The following is a 13124-nucleotide window of genomic DNA, read 5'->3' on the forward strand; positions in this document are numbered from 1 at the left end:
CTTGGTGAGCATGGCTCTGGCAGGCCTTGCCCTGCCTTGCTAAAACAAAACAAAACAAAACAAACAAGCAAACAAAAAACAAAACAAAACAAAACAAAACAAAACAAAAACCATTAGATTGCATTCCTAAAGCTAGCCACCAAGCTCTATTCCCTTATTTGGCCAATTCCTCCTCCTGAGGCTGACCACCAAGGTCCTGCTATGGAAGTATTGAAGCACAGCAATCAAAAGCCCACTTTGGCTCACCTAATTAACATGCCTGATTTTAAACACTTCATCCTAGCATGGGATTTCTCATTTTATCTTTCAAACCGCCATGTTTCTAGGTGCCATATCTGTCCCCTCTATCCAGGGACAGTCCTTTGTCCCACTCCAGGACAAATACCCTTTACCCCACCCCTTTACCCCTTTTCTCTCCTCTCCTTGTTCCTTCCCCCTTCTTCTTCCTCTGTCTCCTGTCTTTGTCTCTTTTTTCTCTTTTTTAATTTTTATTTTTTAATTTTTATTTTTTATGTTAATTACAGTTTATTTACTTTATATCCCAGCTGTAGCACCCTCCCTTATTCCCTCCCAATCCCACCCTCCCTCCCTCATTTCCTCCCTGCCCCTCTCTAAGTCCACTGATAGGGAAGGTCCTCCTCCCCTTCCATCTGACCCTAGTTTATCAGGTCTCATCAGGACTGGCTGCAATGTCCTCCTCTGTGACCTCGTAAGGCTGCTCCTCCCTCGGGAGGGGCGGAGTCAGATAGCCAGCCACTGAGGTCATGTCAGAGACAATCCCTGTTCCCCTTACTATAGAAACTGACTTGGATGCTGAGCTGCCTTGGGCTACATTTGTGCAGGGATTCTAGGTTATATCCATGCATGGTCCTTATCCCTGCCCTCTAGCCCTCTAGGGCAAATAAACTTCTTTTGTGCTGAGACCTTGGTCTAAGAACTAGGTTTTGTGGTCTTGAGCTGATACTTCTCCTTTCATGGACCATATACTGTGTTCATATGTTCTCCTTTTTTGATGTCTTAAAGGAAAAAGTCAGATATCTTTAAGTGTGTCAACAACAAACTCATTTTGAGACTATGTATTTTCTGGACTGTATAATAATGTTTTACATAATTTCTGTCTATAAACACTTAAATACTAGTCTGGAGACATATAAACAACCAAAAGACAGAAAGACAATGTAGCAATATGAGAAAAATCAATGAACTTAAATTTCTCAGGGCAAACATTTAATTTTGCCTTGAAAGTTCACTCAAAGGTAAAAGAAAACAAAGTTGAAGAAAGTGAGATGATAGGGAAAGGATTGAAGTAGATTTCAAGTTAGTATACAACAATATTTTCATACTACTCTGTTTTGTTTGTCTTCTACTATTTTTAGTTAACATACAGAGTAAGAGGTTTCCTCACAGAGTTTTCATATATTTGATACAAGCTAGAGCTATCAGGAAAGAGAACTTCAGGCAATCTGTGAGATGTTCTCTTTGTTTATGATTGATGTGGGATGTCCTAAACCAGTATGTGCAGTAAATATGAGCATACAAATATCGCTATCATAGGATATATAGTTTGGAATACAGGTAAAAGAATGATATAGCTGTCATATGCTAGTTACATATGCTATAGTGACATATGCCAGTTTGTTTGTTTGTTTGCTTGCTTGCTTGCTTGCTTGCTTACTTATTGAGATAGGATTTCTCTACAAAGCCCTGGTTGTCTTGAAACTCACTATGTAGACCAGACTGGCCTTGAACTCCCAGAGATCTATCTTCCTCTGCCTCCCAAGTTTTAGGATTTAAGACATGCTCCACCATGCCCAGCTATTTTTAATATTTTAAAGAAACTTCCACACTTATTTTCATAATGGCTACATCAGTTTACACTCCCAGGAACAGAGAGTAAGAATTCTTCTTCCCCTAAATTTTTTCCAGTATTTCTTTTATAATAGCCATTAAGTAGAGTGAGATGGAATCAAAAATCATTTTAATTTACATTTTCCTAATGGCTAGAATTGTTGGACACTTTCAAAAATATTTTTGGCCATTTCTGTTTCTCCTTTTGAGAGCTGTTCATTTCATTGCCTCCTGTATTGATTGAAAGCTTTGTCTCTTGGAGGCTAGTCTTTGCAGTTCTTGCTATATTCTACATGTAGTCCCTGATCTCCATTATACCTGGCCCAGGTTCTACCCTATCCTGTAAGCTGTCTGCTCACTCTGCTCTTAGTTTTATTCTTGTTGCTATACAGCAGCTTTTGCATTTCACTAATCGTGTTTGTCCATTCTTGGAGCTTCTGCCATGTTGCTGGAATTCTATCCAGAAAGTTCTTGCCTTTCTCAACATCCTGAAGAGTTTTTCCTATGCTGTTTATTAGCATTTTCAGCATTCCGTTATTAAAGAACTAAAAAGTGTAAAATAAAACAGTGTTTCCTTGCCATGAAAACTTGTCCTACTACAAAAAAAGAAAAGTATCTTCAGTCCAGTGTGGAGTTATTGTTATTTAGAGACATTGAGGCCAGTGTGGGGGGGGGGGGCTGACTCACACCTGGTGCTAGAGAGGAGCTACAGCCAGTGTCAGCCATCATTCACTCCATCCTGCATAGTCTTCAGTCCACATCTGGACCTGCAAAAATAAATAACTCTTTCATTTATTTTTTCCCTTCATAAATGCAGGAAGTAGTTGCATCTCCAAGCAAAATATTTATGTGTTTTTAAAGAGGTTTGCAAGGCCAATTGAGCAAACAAATGAAAACAAACAAATGTATTGCCTGTTAGCCAATGGCTTTCTGAGGCTTCTGATTTGTTTTGTTTTGTTTTTCCATCGATTAATTAATTTATTTATTCACTTTATATCCTGATCACAGCCTCCCTCCTTCTCCTCCCAGCCCCACCCTCGCATCCTCGCCCTCCATTCACCTGTCCTGTTCTCAAAGGAGAAAAGCCCCCACCCCAGGCACGGGTACCAGCCTTCCCAGGCATATCAAGTCTCAGCGGGACTAAAAGCATTCTCTTCCACTTAGGTCAGTCAAGGCAACACAGCTAGGGGATAGGGATCCAAAGGCAGGCAACAGAGTCAGAGACAGCCCCTGCTCCCGTTGTTAAAGGATCAACATGATGACCAAGCTGCACATCTGCTAAAAGTGTGTAGGGGGGCCTAGGTCCAGCCCATGCATGCTGTTTGATTAGTGGGTCAGTCTCTGTGTGCCCCCATGGGTCCAAGTTAGTTAATTCTGTAGGTCTCGTGGTGGTGTCCTTGACCTGTTGGCTCCCTCAATCTTTCCTCCAACTCTTCCACAAAACTCCCCAAGCTCAACCTATTGTTTGGCTGTGGGTCTCTGCATCTGTTTCCATCAGCTGCTGGATGAGAGGCTTTGGTTTTAATATACTTTTGAAAACAGACAAAAAGGTTTGATTTTGACGAAAGACAGTTATATTTTATCCTTTTATCTTGTTTTTCACAGTAACAGAAGTCTTGTCTTCCCTTTATCTTCTCCTCACACTGTTTTCCACATTACACCAAGGCAGGAGTGGTTTCAGAAACCTTAAAGCTTCTCTTGTTTAAATGAAAAGTAGGTGGGTGGGCAGTGAGCATTTTAGGATTCCATTTTCATTTCAATCCAGGATGGCAGACTTGTTAACCCACACTGTCAGCAGAGACACCGGAGAACCATTTTTCACTGAAGAATGGCCAGCTTAGTCCTTTTCCATTTTAATGGAACAATTACAAAAGCCCATCATGGGGCCAGGACAATAACAGCTCATTATCTGGGTACCATGTGACACCCTCAGTGCAATAACCAGAATAATCTCAAGAAACGAAAGAAAAAGAATGACACCTCAATGCACTTCACAAACATGATTAAAGCCAGGGTAGGCAGGCATAAAATAAGCTCGACTGTGAGGTTTCTATCTTTGACTTTGTAGCTGTGAGAACAGGAGGCCCTGCATCTTCCCCATAGACATGTTGATTAATAGGGTAATGTAAATTCCTGTAAATTCTGAAGAGTCTCATTAGTTAAATTTAAAAAATAGCAGTAGGTCATGTTAAGCTTTAAATTAATTATGGAACTTATTCATCAGTTACAGCCATGAAATTAATCTTTGTAATATCTTCCAAGGGCCAAATTAAAAAAAAATGTAATAAACAAGAAACTATCATAAATATTTCAGGGCTTCTGGGCCTCATCCAGACAAAAGCAGAATTCTAAAAATACCCATTTAACTGATATTTGAGCAAGTTCTTTCTGTTTTCTTTTAACAAGCCAAGAGTCACATAACCACCCCAGCATTAGCTCTTTATTCTGTGTGAATTCATTGTCACCTGCCTTCTACCAAACCAGAACAAAGAGTGGCCATCAATAACTTCTGTCACTGAGGCTTTAGCCACAGCTGCAAGCTGCAGTCCTTGCCTGACCCTGTATACAAGGTTCATTACTAGAAGGCCCTGGTCAGCCTGAAGCCTGCTCAACAGAGCTCTCCTTGGTCTTAGTCATTAGGCTTCAGACTGGAAAACTGCTTGAGCCAGGGTCAAGAATCGGATACACAAACTATTGCTCTCACCAGCAGGCTTCCTTGAGCTTTCCTCTGACTTGGCAGAAAGCCATCTTGCAGATGAAGAACTAGGGCATCAACTATTTGAGGCAATGATTGTTAAACTTCAGTCTTACTGATTCTGTATGGCTAAATATCTCCACTCTGTTCCTGCTACTACCTAGAGGATTTGGTTTCTATCCCAATCTGATATCAACTCTCACATAAGTGCTCCAATGACATCCTTTCTTTCTGGGCTTTTTGCTCACAGTCCCAGAGTGTCTTTTATTGGCTTGGCCCTAGTACTCTGTTTCCCAACTCAGCAGCCTTTGTTTAAGACTTAAGTCATTATAGAATTTCTTTATAATGCTTTGGGGAGGTGTTAATCAGTGTACTAGTGTTCGACTTACACTAGCCCACATTGCAGGAGATACCATGACAACAATTTTTCAGGTGAGAGTAAAAAAGGTGATGGAAATTAAGGAATTTAACCATTTGTCAGTTATGCAGCCAAGTCCTTTCCAGCTGAGCTCCCAGGTCTCAGTTCTTTTCTGTGCCAGGGAGGAACCTCCCAAGTCTGTGCTTCTGGAAGGATGACAGTGGATTGCTACCAAACCATGTAGGAGCTTGAAAAAAAAAAAAAGAGCAGAAAGCTTCCTGATTTCTAGAGAATCGGGTGCTTCATGCTGGGCTCCAAGATATAGAATGTCAAGGTCTAGGATATCAGGACCCAGGGCTCCTGCAATTCTTCTCCCCACCCTCTTCTGCAGGGCTCCCCAAGCTCCACCTAATATTTGGCTTTGGGTCTGTGCAGCTGCTTCCATCAGCAGCCAGAGGAAGTCTCTGTAATGTTGACTGAACAGGGCACCAATCTATGACTATAGCAGAATACCATTAGGAATCACTAGATTGAGTTTTGTTTTTTCCAGTTGTGTTTGGTTCTACTCTAAGTCTCTGGGCCATCCAGCTTCTGCTTTCTGGCATCAAGGCAGTGTCAGGCATGGGCTCCTTTTCATGGCTTGAACCTCATCTTAGACCACTCATTGTTTTGCCACTCCCACAAGCTTTGAGCCACCAATGCCCAGCATATCTTGAAGGCAGAATAGGCTATAGATCAAAGGTTTTGTGGCTGGGCTGGTGTCCTAGTACCACCACTGGAATCCTTGCCTGGTTACAGAAGATGGTCAGTTCAGGCTCTGTATCCTCCATTCTTAGGGGTTCTCATTATAGGTTCCAGAAAGTTTCTACTGCACTAGGTTTCCACATCACCCCCTAAATACCCCTTCATTCCAGTCATCTCTCCCTATACTCTCTGCATGTCTCTCCCTCCCTCACTTCCTCCCCAACCTGATCCCTCCTGTTCTGATACTAATTCTTTATAACAGAACCAAAAGCAGATCATTTTCCCACATTTGCTATGAAAGAAAACATGCGAAAGAAGGTCTCTAAGGCTATGATGTGCTCTTTGCATCTGCCTCCATTCACAGACAGTCATTTGTTAAAATGCATGTGACATTCTACAGTACAGCTCAGGACTGTGAAGATCATGGGGCAGAATGGAAGAGCGAATGCAAGAGGATGATACAAAACAGGCTCTGAGATGAGAGCAGTTTCTGACCTACGGGCTGTTCACAGCATTGCGAGGTCAGCAGCAAGTCCATAAGTTATGCCAAGCTTAAATGCATTTTGAAATACTGCCTCCCGCCACTGTGAAAGGCTGCAGCCTGTGCTTTCCTTCACCTCGTTCATTCCCTGTCATTAAATTGCAGTCTCGATGAACTTTCCAAATACCATGGCCTGATGTCATGTTGCTACAAGTGCATTCTATTTTAACTGGTCACACCATTTCTCATATGTTTCAGGATTCACTTGAATCTTGTCTTCTAAGGGAGCTATATACAGGTCTTGATTGCCTCTTAACTTATAATAAATGATACTGAAGAAGGAAGACCGTTTTCCAGAAGAGTCATCTGCCTCGTAAAGTCAAAAGAGAAAGATGAAATAATGGAATCTGGCCCTGAGGTATTTAAAAAGTAGTGTAGAAGGGAAATGGAAATATTGCCTGGATGAAAAAAAAAATCTTGATTCAACATCATAAACATGCCTTGTGAGGTCAGAATTCATCCAAGAACAAATAAATAGATGAGAGAAAGAGATGCATTATCAGGCTTACGTTTGTTAATTAGCATTAAGAACCTAAAAGCTCTGAGAAGATATAGAGTCATTTCTGTGCCAGAGAAGAGACTGGGATGGGCCTGTCTGGTCTCTTTAGAGAAGGAACTTTGCTCTCTCAAAGACCATAGTTTAGTTCATGAAACTCTTCAACACAGCTCAGCAGACTTCGCTGGCCTCCCTAGCTCTGCACTGTAGTATATGTATGCTGTCTCCTAAAGGCAACCTCTTGCCACAACTTCACCTTTCCTATCTCAAAGAGGATGGAAACCAGAGGTCCCAGCAAATGTTTAAGTATAGAACAAATCTCACTTGATCAGACCTCAGGAGATGGAGGAAATGTCTGCTATGGTCAGCATTTGCTCAGAGCTCTCACTCTCCCTTAATCTATTAAAGCACAGATATGGCTGCAATCATTTTCCTTTGAGGGGCAAGGGGAAGTTGAGGGCACAGTAATCTTTAATTGCTTCTCAAAGGCAATTTTTTTTTTTGCCTGATTCAAAGATGCTTGATATTGGACAACTAAATATAGCCTGATTACTTTGCTAACTTCAGAGAACATTATTTTTTTTTTGAACAGAACAAGAAAGGCATTTACTCTTCTTGAAGGCAAAATATAATAAATGTCAGTATGAAAGATTACTGGGGATCACATAAGCATTTATTGTGGCATAAGAAATAAAAAGTGTAAGTGACACCTATAATATCAGACAATGATCCTGGTTACAGCACCCATGATTTTAAGTATACATATATGACATTTTAGTATGCTAAAGCATATTTATTTTGTATTAATATAGTGAAGTACATCAAATGTGACTGTAAAGTATCACTTTACTAAGAAGGCAGGTCTGTAAACCTGTTAAAAGGTGAAAGGCATGCTCTCAGCAGGCATATGTCACTTATCTACTCGTGAGAATTGTTTTTTCAGAGAATTGGTATTATGCATGGTTCCTGTATAATAAATAGGCTGGAGTTATATAAATAATACTACCCTAAGTCCTAAACCAGAGCTGTTCATTTAAATCTATTATCGTAGCTCTTGCCGGGACCATGACTATGTCAAGTAGAGATACTGCATTGTTGACAATCAGATAATCTAAATTACATTTGCTCTGAAATACCACTGGCCATTGCTTTTGAAGCTAACCAAGGTCAAACTTACAGGATGGGGAACATATGCACGTTGGCTCAAGCACTGGAAAAATGTCTATTTAAGATCTCCGTTCCTTGAACCTATCAAGAAGACTGATGCTAATGGGAAACCCCCTTCCTCTGAAGTCCTTAAATCTGCCTGCTTTGGGAAGTAGTGCAGCATTGTCTCACCTTGTGACCTGAAGCTAGGAAGAAAGGGTTTGTCAGGAGACAAGAAAATGGATATGACCCTGCTTTGTTGGGCATTCTTCATCACTTAGAAACCAACATAACACCTTTCTTTAGTAGTGTGCTTCACCATCGCAAAGGAAGTGCCTTTATTTCTCTTGTAATCATAGTTAATACTTTAGTTATAAGTATGAGATAATCCAAGCTCTGATAATCAAGCTCTGATAAACCTCAGTGGGTCCCATCAAGCAAGACAGTGTCATTGGGAAGGTATTACTGCCAATTAGTTATGTTATCTGAGATAAAGGTTCATGTATTGGCCAGAGGGGTGCTATAAAATATTGTCTCCTGGGTATGGCATGACCATTACAGCCATGGACTCTAAGCATCTGTGTTTACATGCACAATATTGTTAGAAGAGGCCCATCAATATTCCGTCATGAAAAAGGAGGGACTCCTGAGACCCCACATTTCACTGAGAAGCTATAGACAGTTAATGTTTACTGGAGTCAGAGAAGTTATTTTCTTCATTGGTGTTGTCATTGGTAGGTTTTCCATGTTCCAGGAAACTAAGCCTACAGAATTACCTCTCCTAGAAATTTAAATCACGAGTGAAGTATGACAAGGACAAAAATATGGAACACTAATATCCCCCGCTTTGCTGATGTAAGGAGATAGTCATGATGCTCTGGTCCCCCAAGAGAATCTTTGTGCTAAATTTTCTGGGGTCTCATTTTTCCCATCATATTCCCTGTCTAGTTACTACCTTTCTGATAGCCAACGATGAATTTTAATTATTATAATTTAATTTAGTTAATTGCTACTACTTAGCACTCACGAACTGGCATCAAGGGAATAGAAAGGATCTGTGAATCAAGCAGGACAAACCTTACAGACCAGCTCCAGAACAGTCTCACTTAATATTTACACTTTTACAAGATAGCTGGAAAGATAGATTGAAATTTTTGAGTGAATGGAAGTTCTTCATATATAAAAATATACGGGCTGGCTAGGAAATAGGATGAAAATAACCCAACTCCCAAGAAAACTGGAAACAAGAAGTGCTGAAGGATCAAAGCAATTGGGGGCATCTCTTCAAAGCACTATCACTGGGTTGTTCCCAGCTCACTACTTTATGTACTTTTCATGTTCCATGCATGACCAGAAAAGGGAGACCAGGATGGAAGCGTTTCATGTGGAACCAGGATAGAAAGAGATGCTTTATTCTGGGAAAATGTTGATCTAGAGATAAGTAAATAAATCTTTTGGTAACAGAACATTTTTTTATGGGAAAAAGAATGAAGAGGATCTCTGTTTGTTTATTTGTTGTTTTAGCAACATGATTTTATTGCGTTTTTTCAGAAACTAGGATTGCAGACATGAATAAGATGAAACTCCTCTTAGAACTTGGATTCTGAAAAAAAAATACTTGGTATTTTTTTAAATATATGCATTTTTTAAATAAATGCATAAAATTTTTAAGTGATAAACACTGTGGGGGTGAGCTGGGTGGTCAGGAAGACCTCTCTTAAAGTCATGTGCAGTAATGTGCATGAAAGACAGGATCCCATCAGGACATAACCTAAAGAAAGATCATGATGGGAAGGAAACAGAAACTTGCAGCAGCTTTTATTCAGGGTATCTAGGACTGTTGGAGAATAGTGAGTAAGAGAGAGAGAGTTAGAAGATTGGTAGGTGGGCAACACCATTGCCAGACTCCAATGTGGGTGAGCTAAGATGTATTGACATGGTTTAGCCGATGGATTGGTTTAACAGAATATAAGTGTTTTTGCTTTCATTAGAATATATTGTTGTATGTGGTGATGGATTTTCTGAAGACGTTTTTCATTCCGGTATATCCCGTATTTTTTTTTTTTTGAAGCGTCTGTTTTGAGAGTGTTTTTCATACACAACACGTGAAGGTTGGGCGAAACTGAGTGAACGGCCTCTAACTAGGAGATTATTGCAATGGTCCAGGCCTGAGAATGAGGCTGGCTCACACTAGTGTGCAAAACAGATGAAGATTTATAAAACTTGGTATATCAGTTATTTGTCTTTTTGCTTTGCTAAAAATACCCCGAAAGGGACAATTTAAGAGGGAAATAGAGGCCTTATTTTGGCTCACAGTATCTGGGTGCAGTCCATCACAGTGGGGGAATAAGGACAGCAGAAGCATAAGGCAACTGGTCACACTTCGTCTGTGACCAGGAAGCAGACAGTGATTAACGCTGGTGCTCAACCCGCTCCCTTCTTTCCATGCAGTCCAGGACCCAAATCAAAGAACTGATGCTGCCTATTTTTAGTGGAGGTCTCCCCACTTCAGTTGACCTAATCAGGATAATACTTCACAGACATGGCCAGAGGCTTGTCTCCTTAGCAGTCAGCTCTTGTCAAGCCGATAATCAATAATAATTATCACATTTAGTATGACATCTGTATGTAGATCTAGTCCTATCTGTATGCAGATTGGAGAAAACAACACAGTGGATCTCAAATGACAGTCTCTGTCTCTGAACGGTCCACTAGAATAGACCTAGACTGAGGGTGAGTGAACTGAGAGCTAATATAGATAAGGTCTTCTCAGTGGCCACACCTGCCACGGAGGGAATGCATAGCCTCTCAGGATAAAGAGCCACACACACAAGGTGTCACACAGAAGCCAGCTGTGATGGTTGGCAGAGGCTTCAGAAAGAGATTGAGATGTCAGCAAGTTGAGGAACTGAATGACCTGAAACTATCCTCCTAACAGTGAAATTTTATCATGTAGTTTACAGAACTGATAAGCAATTCGTCGCCTACTATTATAGCCCATCCCTGTAAAATAAAAATGCAGTTAAGTTGTGTTTTCCTGCTTCAAACAGGGCCCAGATGGGGAGAACAATGTTTGGTACATCTGTCTCACAACACGCTGTTTATTACTTAGACAAAAGACAATTCCTTTCAAATCCAAGCATCCTGGAGAAACCACAGCGTATGTTTTGTGCTCTTCCTTTGCTGTCCTCAGTGTGAAGCTGGAAAATCCTGTGCATCTGTGTAGTCTGCTTCTGCTAAGGTAGTGGACTATTAAAAGCAGTAGCCAGATTCTGATTATGCTTCAGTCCTTATGTCACCCAGCTTTGGAACTGGAGATTATGTAGAACCTCCCAGACAAATGAAAGGGAAGAAATAAGAACCAGGCCTACTTGCTTCACTTCTTCTTCTTTTTTTTTTTTTCCAAGAGAAATGCTTTTTGTAAATTTAACAAATTGTATCTAGGGTTCTGTTGGACACATTTAAAGATGATTCCACTTGTCTGGGGATGGGTGGGGTGGTCAAACTCTATTTCCGGTAGACTCGGTGAGTTTTCCTAAGTTCGCATTTCCCCTCCATGTATACCATTTCCCTTAGTACAAATGTCACAGAAATATGTGCCTTCAGTCCCATCTCATCCATTTCATAATTCTGTACAGAAGAAATCAAGACACAAGCACAGGCCATGATTCAAGTATGATTTCTCACTGTTACAGTCTCAGGTTCTCCATTCTTGCTTCTGGCTAACCCACAAGCATCTCTCCTTGGGAACATCACTCCCCATCCATTCTCCCCATCTCCTTTGCATTTCATTCATGTTGTGTTCGGTACTTTGGGGCATCTAATCAGGACTAGCACTGCACTGAGGCATATAACAACAAAGCCACCTCTACTCCTTCTCCACAGCCTCCCTTCTTGTGGTTGCTGAAGAAGCAATTCCAGCTTGAGTGTGTGACGTCCAAGTGTGTGATACTCCTAGTTGCTCTTCTGAAGATAAAGCCAAGTAAGTGTTCACACGCAGTATCAATGGCCCTTGATGTAGCACTGTATCTACAGGAATTTTAGACTTGCAAAAGCCTCACTGTGAAGTAGGGAGGAGAGAAAGCTCACCTGCTAGGCATGAAAAAATAAGTAGGATTTGAGAGCAGCTGGGTATTGGGGACTTGCAACGGTGATTGGGCAGACAGTTTCCCAGGGTGCTGAGTCTGGGCTCTGATTGTAGGGGCAGGGACATCAGGCTGAATCTGAAGTCCTGTCTGAATATGTTCTAGGTTAGCGAAAACTTCTGTAAAAATTAGTATCTTCCCCATATTTCTCCCCTAAAATTTTTTGAGAGAAGACAGAAAAGGGTGAGAGATGAGAGACATGATAAGATAAAAGCTAAGACTAGAGTCTGCAGGTAAGAAACACATTGTAGATTGCTACTCTCTTCCTTTTCTGTAGCCACTTTGTTTCATGTTTCATTAAAAAAATATGTCCCCTTGTGCAACTGTTATATATATTTGCCTGGGCCAGTATCCCAAGAGTTCCCTGAGAACAGAAGTAGTCGTTTATTCAAGAAACATTTACTGAATGCCTGTTGTATACCAAACACAGAGGCTCTGGTTGTACAAGAAGATCCAATTCTTTTTTGTTTGTTTGTTTGGTTGGTTTTTGTTTTGTTTGTTTGCTTGTTTGTTTGTTTTTGAGAGAGGGTTTCTCTGTGTATAGACCTGCCAGTCCTGGTCTGCTCTGTAGATCAGGCTCACCTCGAACTCACAAGTATCTGTCTGCCTCTGCCTCTGCCTCCTGAGTGCTAGGATTAAAGGTGCGTGCCACCACTGGCTGCAAATTCTTAAAAATCTGAGCCCAGGGGATTCTGCAGAGGCTGATTCACCAACCAACAACCATGCATGAAGAGGACCTAGACCCCCTGCTCAGATGTAGCTGATTGGCAGCTCAATCTCCAGGTGGGTTCCTGAATAGGGGGAGCAGGGACTGTTTCTGTCATGAACTCTGTTGCCTGATCTTTGATCACTTCCCCCTGGCCATGTGGCCAGGAAGAGGATTCAGGCAGTCCTGATGAGACTTGATAACCTAGAAGCAGAGGGCAGGGGAAGAGAACTCCCCCTTTCAGTAGACTAGGAAAATGGGATAGGGGGAAGAGGAAGATGGCTACAACAGGGATATAAAATGAATAAATTGTGAAAAAATAAAAATAAAAAGGAATCCACAAAAAGGTTTCCAATCTCAAAAAAAAAGGTTGAGAGAAAATATATGTTCTTATTTCATGTGTGTGTGTGTGTGTGTGTGTGTGTGTGTGTGTGTGTGTGTGTGT

Source organism: Psammomys obesus, unplaced genomic scaffold (genome assembly GCF_907164565.1).
Source record: "Psammomys obesus unplaced genomic scaffold, mPsaObe1.curated_primary_1811, whole genome shotgun sequence".
NCBI classification, from domain to species: domain Eukaryota; kingdom Metazoa; phylum Chordata; class Mammalia; order Rodentia; family Muridae; genus Psammomys; species Psammomys obesus.